The sequence below is a fragment of the Choloepus didactylus genome, chromosome 7, assembly GCF_015220235.1.
Source record: "Choloepus didactylus isolate mChoDid1 chromosome 7, mChoDid1.pri, whole genome shotgun sequence".
NCBI classification, from domain to species: domain Eukaryota; kingdom Metazoa; phylum Chordata; class Mammalia; order Pilosa; family Megalonychidae; genus Choloepus; species Choloepus didactylus.
In genome coordinates this window covers 126,109,450-126,126,146 of record NC_051313.1, presented here as the reverse complement: position 1 = coordinate 126,126,146, position 16,697 = coordinate 126,109,450, and the positions used below count along the sequence as shown (strand labels likewise).

The following is a 16,697-nucleotide window of genomic DNA, read 5'->3' as shown; positions in this document are numbered from 1 at the left end:
CATGTCCTTGAGTAAAATATGAGACTAACACCACTAACACAACCAAGTCACCTCAAAGGACTTTGTCAAAAGGGTGAATAGGCAGCCAACTCAATGGAAGAAAATATTCAGAAACCATATATCTGAAAAGAGACTGAAATCCAGCATATATAAAGAGATCCTATAACTCAATGACAAAAGAACAAACAACCCAATTATAAAATGGGCAAAAGATACGAATAGAAATTTTTCCCAAGAGGAAATACAAATGCCTAAAAAGCACATAAAAAGATGTTCATATTCACTAGCTCTGCTGGTTTGGATGTATCATTTCCCCCAAAATGCCACGTTCTTTAATGCAGTTTTGTGGGGGAAGATGTATTATGTTGATTAGGTTGGAAATCTTTGGATTGGGTTGTTTCCATGGAGATGTGACCCACCCAACTGTGGGTAATAACTTTGATTAGATTATTTTCATGGAGGTATGGTCCTACCCATTCAATGTGGGTCTTGATTAGTTTACTGGAGTCCTATAAGAACTCAGACAGAAGGAGCTCAGTGCTGCAGCTGAGACAGACATTTTGGAGACGACCATTGAAAGCAGAGTTTTGCTCTTGCTTTGGAGATACTAGCCCAGAGTTTGCCCCCAGAAGCAAAGCCCAGAGACATTTTGGAGAACGCCATTTTGAAACGCAATCTGGGAGCACGCAGACACCAGTCACATGCCCTCGAGCAAACATAGGTGCTCCAGACGCCAATGTTCTTCCTTCAGTGAAGGTATACTCATGTTTATGCCTTGGTTTGGACACTTCTGTGGCTGCAGAACTGTAAATTTGTAATGAAATAAAACCCCTTTATAAAAGCCAATGCATTTCTGGTATTTTGCATAACAGCAGCGTTAGCAAACTGGAACACTAGCTTTAGGGAAATGCAAATCAAAACCACAACAAGATATCATCTGACACCAATAAGAATGGCTGCCACTAAACAAACAGGAAACTACAAATGCTGGAGAGGATGTGGAGAAATTGGAACTTTTATTCATTGCTGGTGGGATCGTATAATAGTACAGCCACTGAAGAAGACAATTTGGCAGTTCCTCAGAAAACTACATATCGAGCTGCCCTATGATCTGGCAATTCTGCTTCTTGCAATACACCCAGAAGATCTGAAAGCAGTGTCATGAACTGACATTCGCACACCAATGTTCATAGTGGCATTGTTCACGATTGCCAAGAGATGGAAACAATCCAAGTGTTCATCAGCAGACAAGTGGATAAACAAAATGTGGTATATACAATGATGTAATATTATGCAGCAGTGAGAAGGAATGAGGTCCTGAATCATATGACAGCATGGATGAAGCTTGAAGACATAATACTAACTGAAATAAAGCAGACATAAAGGAAAGATGTTGTATGTTATCACTAATATGAACTCCCTGGACAATGTAAAATCAGTGTCACATAATGTAGACTACAGGGGAACTAGAGATAGACAGAAGCTAGTGAAAGGGGAATGATTACATAATACGTACAGACATGTTAATGAGGGTGAACTTAAAGGTTTGGGAATCAACAGGGGTGATTATGATTCGTTAATGGGATTATATGCATCAGTGCCACATTGAAGGAGAACATGATTGAAAGGGATTGTTTAAAGATATGTATCCCACAGATTAGAACTACAAATATAAATAAGTGCTTGCGTGATCTACTTCTTAGTTTTATAACACTGGTGCAAAGAGTTAACAGCAGAATGATATATGGGAAAATCTATTGCATATTATAGATTATATTTAATAGGAATACCTTACCAGTACCACACTAATACTGGGGATAAATAATTAGGGGCTGATAAGAGCTTTGGGGTTTTAAATTAAGAGTGATGATGATTGTACAATTAAGTGAATATAATGTGAAACACTGATTGTTTATCTTGGGCAGAATATATGTTATGTGAAATTAGGATCACCCCTACTTAATAAGCCAAGCCCACAATCTTATGGCCATAAAGGGGAGGCTAAGCAGCCTATAATTATGCCTAAGAGTCACCTCCAGAGAACCTCTTTTGTTGCTCACATGTGACCTTTCTCTCTGCAAATAAATTAATTATGCTCCCCACTACGTGGGATATGATTCCCAAGGGAGTGAATCTCTCTGGTGATGTGGGACATGACTCCCAGGAATGAGCCTGGTAAATTAATTAGAAGACTCATTCCTGATAATGGTACCTGATAATTTGCCATTCACCATTCCTAAAATGGTAAATTATTTTATCTTCAGATATGCTTTAAAATTTGAAAAAATCAACTATTTTAAATGGAGAAAAAGGACTTATCTGTATACAATTATTGTAAGGCAACCAAGACAATCAATTTTTATAATAAATATCATAAGGTCTAATTTATTAGGTGGCTAAATGTTTATGTCAAAACAGAGTCAACTTGGGTGCCCTTCTTCTCCTGAAAATTTCAAAACCCAACACATTTTCAAGATGCACGTAAGCAACTGCTTCCAATACCATCACCACCACCCTTGGGAATTGAATGTGGCATTCACAAGCAAGTCTATTTAAAGATCGTCGGGGAACAACTTCTTCCCTTCAAACCTACCCAGTCCGCAAGCTTGTTCGGCTGCTTTCCATCTCTCCATCACCTCTTTTGTGGTTGGGTGGCTTAAGTCAGGGAGTGAGCGGGGTCGCTGAAGTGGGCCCAGGTTCGCGGCGGATCCCTTTCGTCCACCGGGCAGCGCTGTAAGCCGTGAGGGGTGGCCACGGCCTCCTGGCCTCCTAGGTGCGGACAGTTGAAGAGAGGCCGGATTGGCCACGCAGAGTCGCTGATGGAACTGACAAGTGCGGTGTTCCCTTTCCCTGCAAGTGAAGGGCATCTTCTGGGGGTGGCCAGAGGCGATAAAGGTGAAATGCAGGGATTTCACTTACCTCAAGGACATCCCACCCAAGTGAGATTGGATTTTGGCTGTTTCGGCTTCCCCTGGTCCGAAGACCAGCTCTTCTGCAAGCGCCCCCCAACCAGCCAAACGACGCACACAGAGTTGCCCACCCGAAATCTGGGTGAAGGGTAGTTGAATACATCCGCGTTGAGGCCACGGGCCTGGACACGACCACCCCCCCACCGCCCACCCGCACCCCCTACGCACACACTTTGAAGCTTGGAGATCCAGCACAAGATCTGTCAAGTTTGTTTGCCACAAGCAACCCAGGACCCCAAGAGTCCTAAGGCCAGGCGAACTGCTGGCAGACAAGCCGCTACGCTCCATAACAGACCCCCCGGCCAGGCAAAAGCCTGCAGCCCACACCAGAAAAAAAGCAGAGGTTTGATCTTCCCACTCCTCACCCTCGAGATAGCAGGGAGACTTATGTGTCCTGCCAGATGAAGTGAGGGCACTAGATTGACCCTCCTGCCTGAAATAATAAAAAAATAAGAATAATAAAATGATTTTTAAACTAACAAATATATATGAAGAAATGATTTTCAAGACACTGCACATGAGGCAAGGAAGGACAGGAATCCCTGAAAGACAGAAAAAAATGACATGCCCGAAGGGGAAAAAATTAGGTGAGCATGAGGATTGCCTTAATTGATTGCCTTGAGAGAATTTCTGTGACCCATGCATTATGGGGAACCCAGGAAATGCTTGTGCACTCCCTGAATTGATCAGAGGGAGCTGATGCCATCTGGGGAGTCCAAGTGCACTAGAGTTATCAGGACAGACCAGAAAGGAGGGAGAGAGAGAGAGAGAGAAAGGAGAGAGAGAGAGCTGTAATAAGAGATAACTCCAGAGAAAACTCTTCATTGAGTATTCAGCTGAATACTGACAAGTGTATGCATATCTGGAAACTACAAGGCTGGAGAAAGCACCATCCAAAAAGATGTGAGGTAATATTGTATTGAATGGTTTTCTCAGGCAGGAAACAGTGATGCAAGGTACCTACCTCTCTTTGATCACAAGAATACAGATTCAACTCCTATCTAGTGTGTGTGTGTGTTTGTGTGTGTATCTGCATTCTTTGTTCACAGTGACTGTGGCAGAGAGCTGAATATCCTGACTTGGTCTTTTACCTTCATCTCTTTACCTTCTATCTCTAGAGAATTTTGAGGAAGAAGGTTGGTTGAGGGACTACTTTGGAAACAGTCTGTAATAAAACAGGCTTTAAAGATAATTCCAGTAACCTTTTAAATTTATTTGTTCATTCAGCAGGGTCCCAATCTTGGCTGCTCTGCCCTGCACAGCCCTCTGTACCAATATTCTCTCCTGGAGGAAAGAAATGGAACACTGCGGGGGTGCAGAAACTGGGGACCCGGGAACCGCACAACATACAGAAAAGTTTCTGCAGAGAAGCGTTTTAGGAGTTCTAGCGTTAAGTCTAGGAAAAGTAGTAATACTTTGAACCTCAAGAGAGTCTTTGAGAAGCAAAGAACATGGCCCGTACAGGGATCGAACCCGCGATCCTTGGCGTTATTAGCACCACGCTCTAACCAACTGAGCTAACCGGCCCCGCAAGGGACACGTCCTTCAGTTGTTTTTAAAAGGTAACGCTCATCAATTTGTGTATGACAGTGAACTTTCTGCTATCTACTCTCTCTCTCTCTCTCTCTCTTTTTTTTTTTTTAATTCAGTTTTACTGAGATACATTCACACACCATACAATCATCCATGGTATACAATCAACTGTCCACAGTATGATAACATAGTTATGCGTTCATCACCACAATCTGTGGACATTTTCCTTGCATCAGAAAGAACCAGAACAAGATAAAAAATAAAAGTGAAAAAAGAACACCCAAATCATCCCCCCATCCCACTCCATTTGTCCCTTAGTTTTTATCCCCATTTTTCTACTCATCCATACACTAGATAAAGGGGGTGTGATCCACAAGGTCTTCACAATCACACTGTCACCCCTTCAGGAGTCCAGACTGCTGGGTTGGAGTTTGGCAGTTTCAGGTATTTACTTCTAGCTATTCCAATACATTAAAACCTAACAGGTGTTATCTATATAGTGCATAAGAATGTCCACCAGAGTGACCTCTCGACTCCATTTGGAATCTCTCAGCCACTGAAACTATTTCGTCTCATTTTGCATCCCCCTTTTGGTTAAGAAGATACTCTCAGTCCCACGATGCCGGGTCCAGATTCATCCCCGGGAGTCATATTCTGTGTTTCCAGGGAGATTTACAACCCTGGGAGTTGGGTCCCAAGTGTGGGGGAGGGCAGTGAGTTCACCTGCCGAGGTGGCTCAGTTAGAGAGAGAGAGAGGGCCACATCTGAGCAACAAAGAGGTACTCAGGGGGAGAATCTTAGGCACAATTATTGGCTATCTACTCTTAAAGAATGAAAACGTTCTCCTAAAACAAAGATAAGAGATTGAAACAATGCTGGTTTTAAATTGTAGTCACAGATAAAAATTTAATCTTAAATTTTTTCAAGCTGAGACTATTGGCCAGAGAAACCATGAAAATATCTACTGCCCTCTAAATGATTGGGAATCAGTTCATGCTGTCGACGAATCTAATCGATGTACTACTAGCTAGTCCTGGCTTCGTAAGAGCCATGCCTAAACAGAAGAAACAAGCTCGTGTCTGCAAAATATTCCGGAAGGGTCTCGATATTGATTGTCCCAGGGTTTCCCACGTCTCAACTGCCTGGCGCCTCCATGGCTAGGCTTCTTTGCCATCCCGCGACCTTCCGCGATCACACCGTATACTTATACACCTGTCTTCAAGAATCACAGTTTCAGGTATTTCCTTCTAGCTATTTTAATACACTAAAAACTAAAAAGGGATATCAATATAATGCATAAGAATAACCTCCAGAATGACCTCTTGACTCCTTCTGAAATCTCTCAGCCCCTGAAACTTCACTTTGTTTCATTTCTCTTCCCCCGATTGGTCAAGAAAGCTTTTTCAATCCCACGATACCAGATCCAGACTCATCCCCGGGAGTCATGTCCCACGTTGGGGGAGGGCAGTGAGTCCACCTGCAAAGTTGGCTTAAATAGAGAGGCTACATCCGAGCAACGAAAGAGGTTCTCTGGGGGTGACCCTTAGGCACAATTATAAGCCTTGTTGTCCACTTTTAAAACAGTTCTCCGTAAAGACCCATGTCTCCCCTGTGACTTTGGTAAAATCTTCCCATATCGCGTCCATTGAAGCGCCAGATAACACCCTGGTGAAAGACGTTTTTCGTGAAAGCAAAATGAAGCAGAATCAAGGATCTCAGGTGTCTGCCTTAGTTTCCTCACCTGTAAAGTAGCGATCGTTGTTCCCATCGCTAAAGGATTATTGTGAGCCTTCAGTGAGGTGCTGAGTACAAAATACTTGTCATAATACCTGGCACAATGTGAGGGCACAGTCTTGTTCCACTACGTCATTCCCTTTTCCAGGGAGGAAACAGGGTCAGAGGGTGCCAAGTTCTTGAACCACTTGGGAGGAAATGCAGGGATGTGGGCAGAGGGGAGGATTCTTGAGGTTTGAAAGTCAACGGTGTCAGGGCAGTCATGGGACAAGTAAATATTCAAGCTTCACTTCTAGAGGAGGAAAAGGAGAATACATTCACTTCTCAGATCACCCGAGTCTAGGGATGAATATCTAGTTCGTCATTCCTTTTATTTTTTTTTTTTAGAGACTTTTAAGTTTTTATTATGGAAAATTTCAAACCCATGTACAACTAGAGAAATGGTATAATAAACCCTCACATACTTATCATCCAGCTTCAATTATCAACTTAAGGCCATCTTGTATCATTTTTATCTCCATCTACTTCTGTATCCCCTGTATTATTTTGAAGCACATCTTAGACATCCTACCATTTTTTTCCATAAATATTTCTGAATATAACTCTAAAGGACTTTTAAAAAAATGACCACAATATTATTATCACAGTTTAAATTCCTTAGTATAGAATCTAGTTAATGTTTACATTTCCAATTTAGAGATAAATTGGAAAATTTTTGCAACAGTTTGTTTCAATCAGGTTCCTAACTGGTTGTGCTTAGCTGACGTCTTTTAAGTCTCTTTTCATCTATAGTTTTCCACTCTGTTTTTGCTTCTTGCAATTTATTTGAAGAAGAAACAAATTAATCTGTTCTGTAAAATTCCCCAGCCTGAATTCTGCAGACTGCATCCCCTGGTGAAGTTTATCCTGTTCTTCAGTCCTGCATTTCCTATGTATTGGTTATTGGATCTAGAGAGCGTTGTTCAATAGAAATATAATGTAAATCACAGCTATTAGTTTCCTATGGCTGCTGCAACATATTAACACAAACTTGGTGACTTAAAAGCAAAACATTTATTCCCTCACAATTTTGGAGGGCAGAATTCAGAAATCAAAGTGTGGGCAGGGCCATGTTTCCTTCTGAAAGCTCTAGGGGAGAATCTTTCCTTGCCTCTTATAATGGCTGTTGGCATTCCTTGTGGCTACATCACACTAACTGCTGCTTTTGCCTTCAATGCCCTTTTTCTCTTTGTCTTTTCTTCTTTTCTAACTTATTAGGACACTTCTCATTGGACTCATGGTCCACCTGAATAATACAGGATGCTCTTACCTCGAGATCCTTAACTCAGTTATATTTGCAAAGACTGTTTTTCCAAATAAGGTCATATTCACAAGTTCTGTGGATTAGGACTTGGACTTATCTTTTGGGGGGCAACTCAGTTAACCTGCTACAGAAGGGAATGAATAACACACTGAAAAGAAAAAGAGTCAAACATAATAAGGATAAAATATCTTCTATCATTTTTCTGAATTTCTTTCTGCTCACTTGAGAAATTAGGTTAGTATTCATCTGTTTTGTGAACATATGTTTTGGCAAGTTTTTGTCATCTGTAGGAATGTTATTTTGGTCCATATTCTCTTTTGTTCTTATGATAACTCTAATTTTGAAATCCTATGGCTTTGTTTCTATGATGAGATTCAGGGAAGTTAAAAACTACAGTTCATCAGTTCCAATGCCATCTTCCTAGTATCTCTCAGAGACTTTGTTTTTAAACTCGTTGCCTTTTTCCTAGCACCACCTTGAATAAGAACTCAATGAACTTGTTGTTGAAGCAAAGAAATTGTTGCTGATAGCTGATAGAGGTCTTGGAAAGTCACTGCCAGTTACAACTCCAGGCTGCAATGGTCTGAAAAAGCAGCAGTTTTGGGTAAGACACATAGGAGAAAACTAACTCATATATGACATAGTTTACAAACCACTACTTCAATGATCCTCTTATGCCAAGGGTTTACATCAAGAAACTGACTGCCAAGCAAACCACAGACTGTTTTTATGCTTTGGTCACTTGGAGGTCCAATTTTACCTGCAATAATGCCAGACCTTCTTTATTAGCTCTGTGCTGTGTCCTTTCCATTTTCAGTAGACTAGACACATTAGTTAAATCTTTCTGCTTTTTGGGAGGGACGTCTAGCGTTTCACACAGCTGCAGCAATCTTTTGTTCAGGCAGTTGAGATGATATTGAATTTGTTCATTTTCTTTAATACTTTTACTTAAAATTGCTTTTATTACTGATTCCATCATAGATTGCAAATACTCTCTGCTACTCTTTGAAAGAGTGCCAGGTTTTTCTCTTGTTGGATGCTATCTTTAGCTGTTTCAGATTAGCATGCTTTGTTTTTCCTGTCACTTCAGAAGACAGATGCTTTGGATGTTTTTTAATTTTTTTCATTGTGTTTCTAACCTCTTTCTCTGCCAACTCCTTTTCTTCATCATCAATTTTTCTTTTTGGATTTCTTTTTAACTTTTGAGATTTTTTTCTTGGAGGCATTTGCTTTGTCAGGCATCCTGATATTAGTGGGAACAATTATAACATGGCTTCAAAAATCATTAACTCCACTTGGAACACCGCTCAGAGTAACTGGCGCCCAAACAGTCGAAAGCCAAGGGACCCGCTCGTCATTCCTTTTAAGTGCAGGCTCCATGGTACGCTCTGGTCTCTAAATTCAGTGATTCGAGTTCAAGTCTCGGTTGGACCTTGATGGTGTCTGTTCTGCTTTGCACAATTTGTTTCTCAGAGCAGGTAAGGAGAAACAAAATGGAAATGCACGAGAACGCACTATTAGGACTGGAGATCGAAGTCTCTAGAGAAGATCTGTAAACACTTTTGGAGGTGAAAGGCGGCTGACGAGAAGAGCAAGACAAAATTTGTTGAGAGTCGTGAACCTTCTCGTGATGGAAATTGAGTAAAGGATTTACCCAAGTCATGTGTCTAGAGAACCGATCTTCGCCAATGCGGAGAGAAAACTGCCTACAGATGAGACCACAAGGGACCGAAGTCCAGCCTCGGAAGTATATCCCGAGAGGTGGTTGGAAATACACAGCTGGCGATAAATGAGTCAGCAGTCAGTAGAGATGCTGCTTCGAGTTTGAGCAAGCTTTATTTGGACGTGGCCTCTGGAAAATGAGCTCATTAATACACTTCCCTCCGGGGACGGAGGGGTTCCCCCCACACCTTTCTGACATTTCAGACTTTTCCGACGTTTCCTAGCGCGGATTCCTTGAGGGTTTTGCCCTGCGCGCCTCTCTTGAGCCCTGTCTGTGTCTCCTCCGGATGACTGGGGCCTTTTGGTTTGGGAGAGAGGCCGGAATAGGAGACAGAAGTGGATGACCAGGCGACAAGGAAGGAAAAGTGGGCAGGAAAAAACAGCTTTAGTTCTAAAGAAAATCAGCGAAGCGTGAGCGCCACGCAGCCGAGTGGATCTACAGGGGGTCGCCGGGCTGGTGACTGCGAGATCAATCTGGCTGCAAAGAAATAGCTGACTACGCACAAACTCCCTATGATGGGAATTGTCTCTATTTTCACCTTTCCTTGCCAGTAATGCCAGTTCTACCACTTGTCATCTAATATCTTACTGTGACATGTTGCCTCGAGGATAAAAATATTCTCCGGTGACGAAAAAGAAAATTTTGTAATATTGGTGTCTCGGAAGCTTCCTGTAAACAAGGCACTGGGCTGCGTCTCAGATGCATATCTTACACTATTTCATGGCGGAGGAAGTGACAAATTCCTCCTTTACTCGGGACTGAAAGAATTACACTTCCAGTGAAAGGGAGCATAGGTAAATTGCGGAACGTTAGTGTTTTAACATTTTTACACTTATTCAAACTACTGAGGAAATTATCCTCATTGACTTTGTCGAAGAATACAGATTTCTATGTTCTGTAAAACTATATTTAAATTTTGTATGGTGGCCAATCCCTGGGTCCTATCAGTTTTTTTTTTTGTTTTGTTTTGTTTTTCCTCCTTGATACAAAGATTTAATTGAAATAAAAGTTTTGCAAAACAATACTTACCCTTACTATCGGTAACGATCTCTGGTATTTTCCATGCTATTCCATTATGTTAAAATAAAAATACTAGTTACACCCTTAGTTGCTTCCACAACCCACTAATGAAACACAATCCTATTGTAAAACACTATACTGTTGGGTTCAGTCCGTGAGGAAGTGAACATAGGCAAGCAGTTTCCATTCTTAAGATAAACAAACAAACAAAAAACTTTCTGTCCTCCTCTGGCTACCATTTTGTCTCATTTCATTCATTATAAACCATTTGTTTTACATTTTTCAAAGTTCACATTAGTGGTAGCATATAATATTTCTCTTTTTGTGCCTGGCTTATTTCGCTCAGCATTATGTCTTCAAGGTTCATCCATGTTGTCATATGTTTCACGAGATCGTTCCTTCTTACTGCCATGTAGTATTCCATCGTGTGTATATACCACATTTTATTTATCCACTCATCTGTTGAAGGACATTTGGGTTGTTTCCATCTCTTGGCAATTGTGAATAATGCTGCTATGAACATTGGCGTGCAGATACCTGTTCGTGTCACTGCTTTCTGACCTTCCGGGTATATACCGAGAAGTGCAATCACTGGATCGAATGGTAACTCTATATCTAGTTTTCTAAGGAACTGCCAGACTGACTTCCAGAGTGGCTGAACCATTATACAGTCCCACCAACAATGAATAAGAGTTCCAATTTCTCCACATCCCCTCCAGCATTTGTAGTTTCCTGTTTGTTTAATGGCAGCCATTCTAACCGGAGTTAGATGGTATCTCATTGTGGTCTTAATTTGCATCTCTCTAATAGCTAGTGAAGCTGAACATTTTTTCATGTGTTTCTTGGCCATTTGTATTTCCCCTTCAGAAAACTGTCTTTCCATGTCCTTTGCCCATTTTATAATTGGGCTGTCTGTACTACTGTCATTGAGTTGTAGGATTTCTTTATATATGCAAGATATCAGTCTTTTGTCAGACACATGGTTTCCAAAAATTTTTTCCCATTGAGTTGGCTGCCTCTTTACCTTTTGAGAAATTCCTTTGAGGTGCAGAAACTTCTAAGCTTGAGGAGTTCCCATTTATCTATTTTTTCTTTGTTGCTTGTGCTTTGGGTGTAAAGTCTAGGAAGTGGCCGCCTAATACAAGGTCTTGAAGATGTTTTCCTACATTATCTTCTAGGAGTTTTATGGTACTTTCTTTTATATTGAGATCTTTGGTCCATTTTGAGTTAATTTTTGTGTAGGGGGTGAGGTAGGGGTCCTCTTTCATTCTTTTGGATATGGATATCCAACTCTCCCAGCCCCATTTGTTGAAAAGACCATTATGACTCAGTTCAGTGACTTTGGGGGCCTTATCAAAGATCAGTCGGCCATAGATCTGAGGGTCTATCTCCAAATTCTCAATTCGATTCCATTGATCTATATGTCTATCTTTGTGCCAGTACCATGCTGTTTTGGCAACTGTGGCTTTATAATAAGCTTCAAAGTCAGGGAGTGTAAGTTCTCCCACTTCGTTTTTCTTTTTTAGAGTGTCTTTAGCAATTCGAGGCATCTTCCCTTTCCAAATAAATTTGATAACTAGCTTTTCCAAGTCTGCAAAGTAGGTTGTTGGAATTTTGATTGGGATTGCATTGAATCTGTAGATGAGTTTGGGTAGAATTGACATCTTAATGACATTTAGTCTTCCTATCCATGAACATGGAATATTTTTCCATCTTTTAAGGTCCCCTTCTATTTCTTTTAGTATAGTTATGTAGTTTTCTTTGTAGAGGTCTTTTACATCTTTGGTTAAGTTTATTCCTAGGTACTTGATTTTTTTAGTTGCTATTGAAAATGGTATCTTTTTCTTGAGTGTCTCTTCAGTTTGTTCATTTCTAGCATATAGAAACATTACTGACTTATTAATCTTGTATCCCGCTACTTTGCTAAATTTGTTTATCAGCTCTAGTAGCTGTATCGTCGATTTCTCAGGGTTTTCTAGATATAAGATCATATCATCTGCAAACAATGACAGTTTTACTTCTTCTTTTCCAATTTGGATGCCTTTTATTTCTTTGTCTTGCCGGATTGCCCTGGCTAGCACTTCCAGCACAATGTTGAATAACAGTGGTGACAGCGGGCATCCTTGTCTTGTTCCTGATCTTAGAGGGAAGGCTTTCAGTCTCTCACCATTGAGTACTATGCTGGCTGTGGGTTTTTCATATATGCTCTTTATCATGTTGAGGAAGTTTCCTTCAATTCCTACCTTTTGAAGTGTTTTTATCAAAAACGGATGTTGGATTTTGTCAAATGCTTTTTCAGCATCTATTGAGATGATCAATTGATTTTTCCCTTTTGACTTGTTAATGTGCTGTAATACATTGATTGATTTTCTTATGTTGAACCATCCTTGCATGCCTGGAATGAACCCCACTTGGTCATGGTGTATGATTTTTTTAATGTGTCTTTGGATTCGATTTGCAAGTATTTTGTTGAGGATTTTTGCATCTATATTCATTAGGGAGATTGGCCGGTAGTTTTCCTTTTTTGTAGCATCTTTGCCTGGTTTTGGTATTAGATTGATGCTAGCTTCATAAAATGAGTTAGGTAGTGTTCCATTTTCTTCAATGTTTTGAAAGAGTTTGAGTAAGATTGGTGTCAGTTCTTTCTGGAAAGTTTGGTAGAATTCCCCTGTGAAGCCATCTGGCCCTGGGCATTTATTTGTGGGAAGATTTTTGATGACTGATTGGATCTCTTTGCTTGTGATGAGTTGGTTGAGGTCTTCTATTTCTTCTCTGGTCAGTCTAGGTTGTTCATATGTTTCCAGGAAATTGTCCATTTCCTCTACATTATCCAGTTTGTTGGCATACAGTTGTTCCTAGTATCCTCTTATAATTTTTTTAATTTCTTCAGGATCTGCAGTTATGTCACCTTTTTCATTCATTATTTTGTTTATATGGGTCTTCTCTCTTTTTGATTTTGTCAGTCTAGCTAGGGGCTTTTCAATCTTGTTGATCTTCTCAAAGAACCAACTTTTGGTGATATTTATCCTCTCTATTGTTTTTTTGTTCTCTGTGTCATTTATTTCAGCTTTAATCCTTGTTATTTCTTTTCTTCTACTTGGTTTAGGATTGGTTTGCTGTTCATTTTCTAGCTTCTTCGGTTGATCCATTAATTCTTTGATTTTGGCTCTTTCTTCCTTTTTAATATATGCGTTTAGTGCTATAAATTTCCCCCTTAGCACTGCTTTTGCTGCATCCCGTAGGTTTTGGTATGTTGTGTTCTCATTTTCATTCGTCTCTATATATTTAGCAATTTCTCTTGCTATTTCTTCATTAACCCACTGATTGTTTAGGAGTGTGTTGTTTAACCTCCAGGTATTTGTGAATTTTCTAAGTCTCTGATGGTTATTGACTTCTAATTGTATTCCATTATGGTCAGAGAATGTGCTTTGAATAATTTCAATCTTTTTAAATTTATTGAGGCTTGTTTTATGTCCCAGCATATGATCTAATCTGGAGAAAGTTCCATGAGCACTAGAAAAGTATGTGTATCCGGGTGATCTGGGATGTAATGTCCTGTAGATGTCTGTTAAATCTAATTCATTTATCAGATTGTTCAGGTTTTCAATTTCCTTATTGGTCTTCTGTCTGCTTGATCTATCTATAGGAGAGAGTGATGTGTTGAAGTCTCCCACAATTATTGTGGAAACATCAATTGCTTCCTTTAGTTTTGCCAGTGTTTCTCTCATGTATTTTGTGGCACCTTGATTGGGTGCTTAGACATTTATGATTGTTATTTCTTCTTGCTGAATTGCCCCTTTTATTAGTATGTAGTGGCCTTCTTTGTCTCTCAAAACATCCCTGCATTTAAAGTCTATTTTATCTGAGATTAATATTGCTACACCTGCTTTCTTTTGGCTGTAGCTTGCATGAAATATTTTTTTCCATCCTTTCACTTTCAGTTTCTTTGTGTCCCTGTGTCTAAGATGAGTCTCTTGTATGCAACATATTGATGGATCATTTTTTTTGATCCATTCTGCCAATCTATATCTTTTAATTGAGGAGTTTAATCCATTTACATTCAATGTTATAACCGTGAAGGCATTTCTTGAATCAGCCATCTTATCCTTTGGTTTATGTTTGTCATATTTTTCCCCTCTCTATTAATATCCTTTATTGTACCCATACCGAATCTCTTTAGTACTGAACCTTTCTCCAAGTCTCTCTGTCCTTTCTTTGTTTCTCTGTCTGTAGGGCTCCCTTTAGTATCTCCAGTAGGGCAGGTCTCTTGTTAGCAAATTCTCTCAGCATTTCTTTGTCTGTGAAAAATTTAAGCTCTCCCTCAAATTTGAAGGAGAGCTTTGCTGGATAAAGTATTCTTGGCTGGAAATTTTTCTCACTCAGAATTTTAAATATATCGTGCCACTGCCTTCTCGCCTCCATGGTGGCTGCTGAGTAGTCACTACTTAGTCTTATGCTGTTTCCTTTGTATGTGGTGAATTGCTTTTCTCTTGCTGCTTTCAGAACTTGCTCCTTCTCTTCTGTGTTTGACAGTGTGATCAGAATATGTCTCGGAGTGGGTTTATTTGGATTTATTCTATTTGGAGTTCACTGAGCATTTATGATTTGTCTATTTATGTTGTTTAGAAGATTTGGGAAGTTTTCCCCAACAATTTCTTTGAATACTCTTCCTAGACCTTTACCCTTTTCTTCCCCTTCTGGAACACCAATGAGTCTTATATTTGGACGTTTCATATTATCTATCATATCCCTGAGGTCTATTTCAATTTTTTCAATTTTTTTCCCCATTCTTTCTTTTATGCTTTCATTTTCCATTCTGTCATCTTCCAGGTCACTGATTCGTTGTTCAACTTCCTCCAGTCTTGTACTATGAGTGTCCAGAATCTTTTTAATTTGGTCAACAGTTTCTTTAATTTCCATAAGATCATCCATTTTTTTATTTAGTCTTGCAATGTCTTCTTTATGCTCTTCTAGGGTCTTCTTGATTTCCTTTGTATCCCGTACTAGGGTCTCATTGTTCGTCTTTAGTTCTTTGAGTAGCTGTTCTAGGTGCTGTGTCTCTTCTGGTCTTTTGATTTGGGTGCTTGGGCTTGGGTTATCCATATCGTCTGGTTTTTCCATATGCTTTATAATTTTCTGTTGTTTTTGGCCTCGTGGCATTTGCTGAACTTGATAGGGTTCTTTTAGGATTTGTAGACCAATTGAAGTCCTTATCTCTACTTTATCAGATCTACAGCTTCGTGGAGTACACTTTCTCTAACTAACCAGCAGGTGGCGTCCACGAGCCACCTGTTCTCCACAAGCCAGTTCTCCCCTGCTTAGCCTTTTTGGTGAGTGGGGGAGTGAGTCTTGTGGTGTCCAATTGGTGTACCAAGCTTGTGTGTGTAGTTGGTGTTGCCGGCCCTGTATATGGAGCATGTTTCTGGGCAGTCAGGGAGGGGGGGTGGCTCTAACAATCAAATCTCCCTGGTGAGCCTATAGTTTTAAAGCTGCTGCAATAGTCTAATCCTTCAGTTCACTCCTGACACAGTTTGTCTCTGCCACTGACCCACAAGTCCTTGGTATTGGCGTATGGCTCCTGAGACTTGCAATTGGGCACCTCTTCCAGGCTGTGCACCCCCTGGTCCTCTGTTGAGGGATGACTGTGCTATGTCACAGGTGAGTGCTGTCCCCCCAGGGCGGTTCTGGGCTGGTGGGCTGTGTAGGGAGGCTCCCAGTCTGCTGAAATGATGGCTGAATGGGGCTTTGTTAATTCACACTGCTCCACCTTCCCAACTCTGGGACAGTCAGCTGAGGTTGCAGGGAAGGCTAATGTCCACGCCCAGTTTTGTGGTGTGTGCCTGTTATTTGAAGCACTTCCGTCACACTGGGTTGTCTGGGGCAGCTCTGGGCTATGGGGCTGGTGATGGGCAGGAGTTTTTCCTGTCCACCAGGATGATGGCTGTGAGCAGACACCCCCCTTTTCTTGGGAAGTTGTGGTGTTTAGTGAATTTTCTCAGCCACTGGATTATTGCCTTTTGTCTCAGAGCTCTGTTAGATTTGCTCTTGTCTTGACCTGCCCAAATTGCAAGTCTTTGAAGCTTTCTGTATTGGGCTTCTTAGAGTAATTGTTTTAGAAAAAGAAAAAAGGATTTAAAAAAAGGGCCCTCCTCAGAGATCTAATGGGCTATTGAAATGCTAAGAGACAAAGCAATTAGGGCCATTAAGGAAAGGTGCACAGGGCAGATAGATCAGCTTTTCTTCGGGATTTGCATATGAGCTTCAGGGCCTGAGCTCTGCCCTTCCCCTTTCTATGTTCACCGGAACTCCAAAAATCCTCCGCTTTTATTTTGGAGTTTTTCGTGTTGTTTTTTTCTATGCCTGTCTCGTCTCTGCTGGGCTGGCTGCTCTCCGATTCTCTGGTGTCTGGTCTCAG

At 40.6% G+C, this 16,697-nt stretch overlaps 1 non-coding gene and 1 pseudogene across 1 annotated transcript; both read right to left on the bottom strand.

Moving 5' to 3' along the window:
- Window positions 1-4,421: 4,421 nt before the first annotated feature.
- Window positions 4,422-4,496, bottom strand: TRNAI-AAU. The gene has a single exon. It is a non-coding gene; the product is annotated as a tRNA-Ile (tRNA).
- A 3,770-nt stretch (window positions 4,497-8,266) lies between these two features.
- On the bottom strand, window positions 8,267-8,781 carry LOC119540799 (annotated as a pseudogene).
- Between the last annotated feature and the right edge of the window lie 7,916 nt (window positions 8,782-16,697).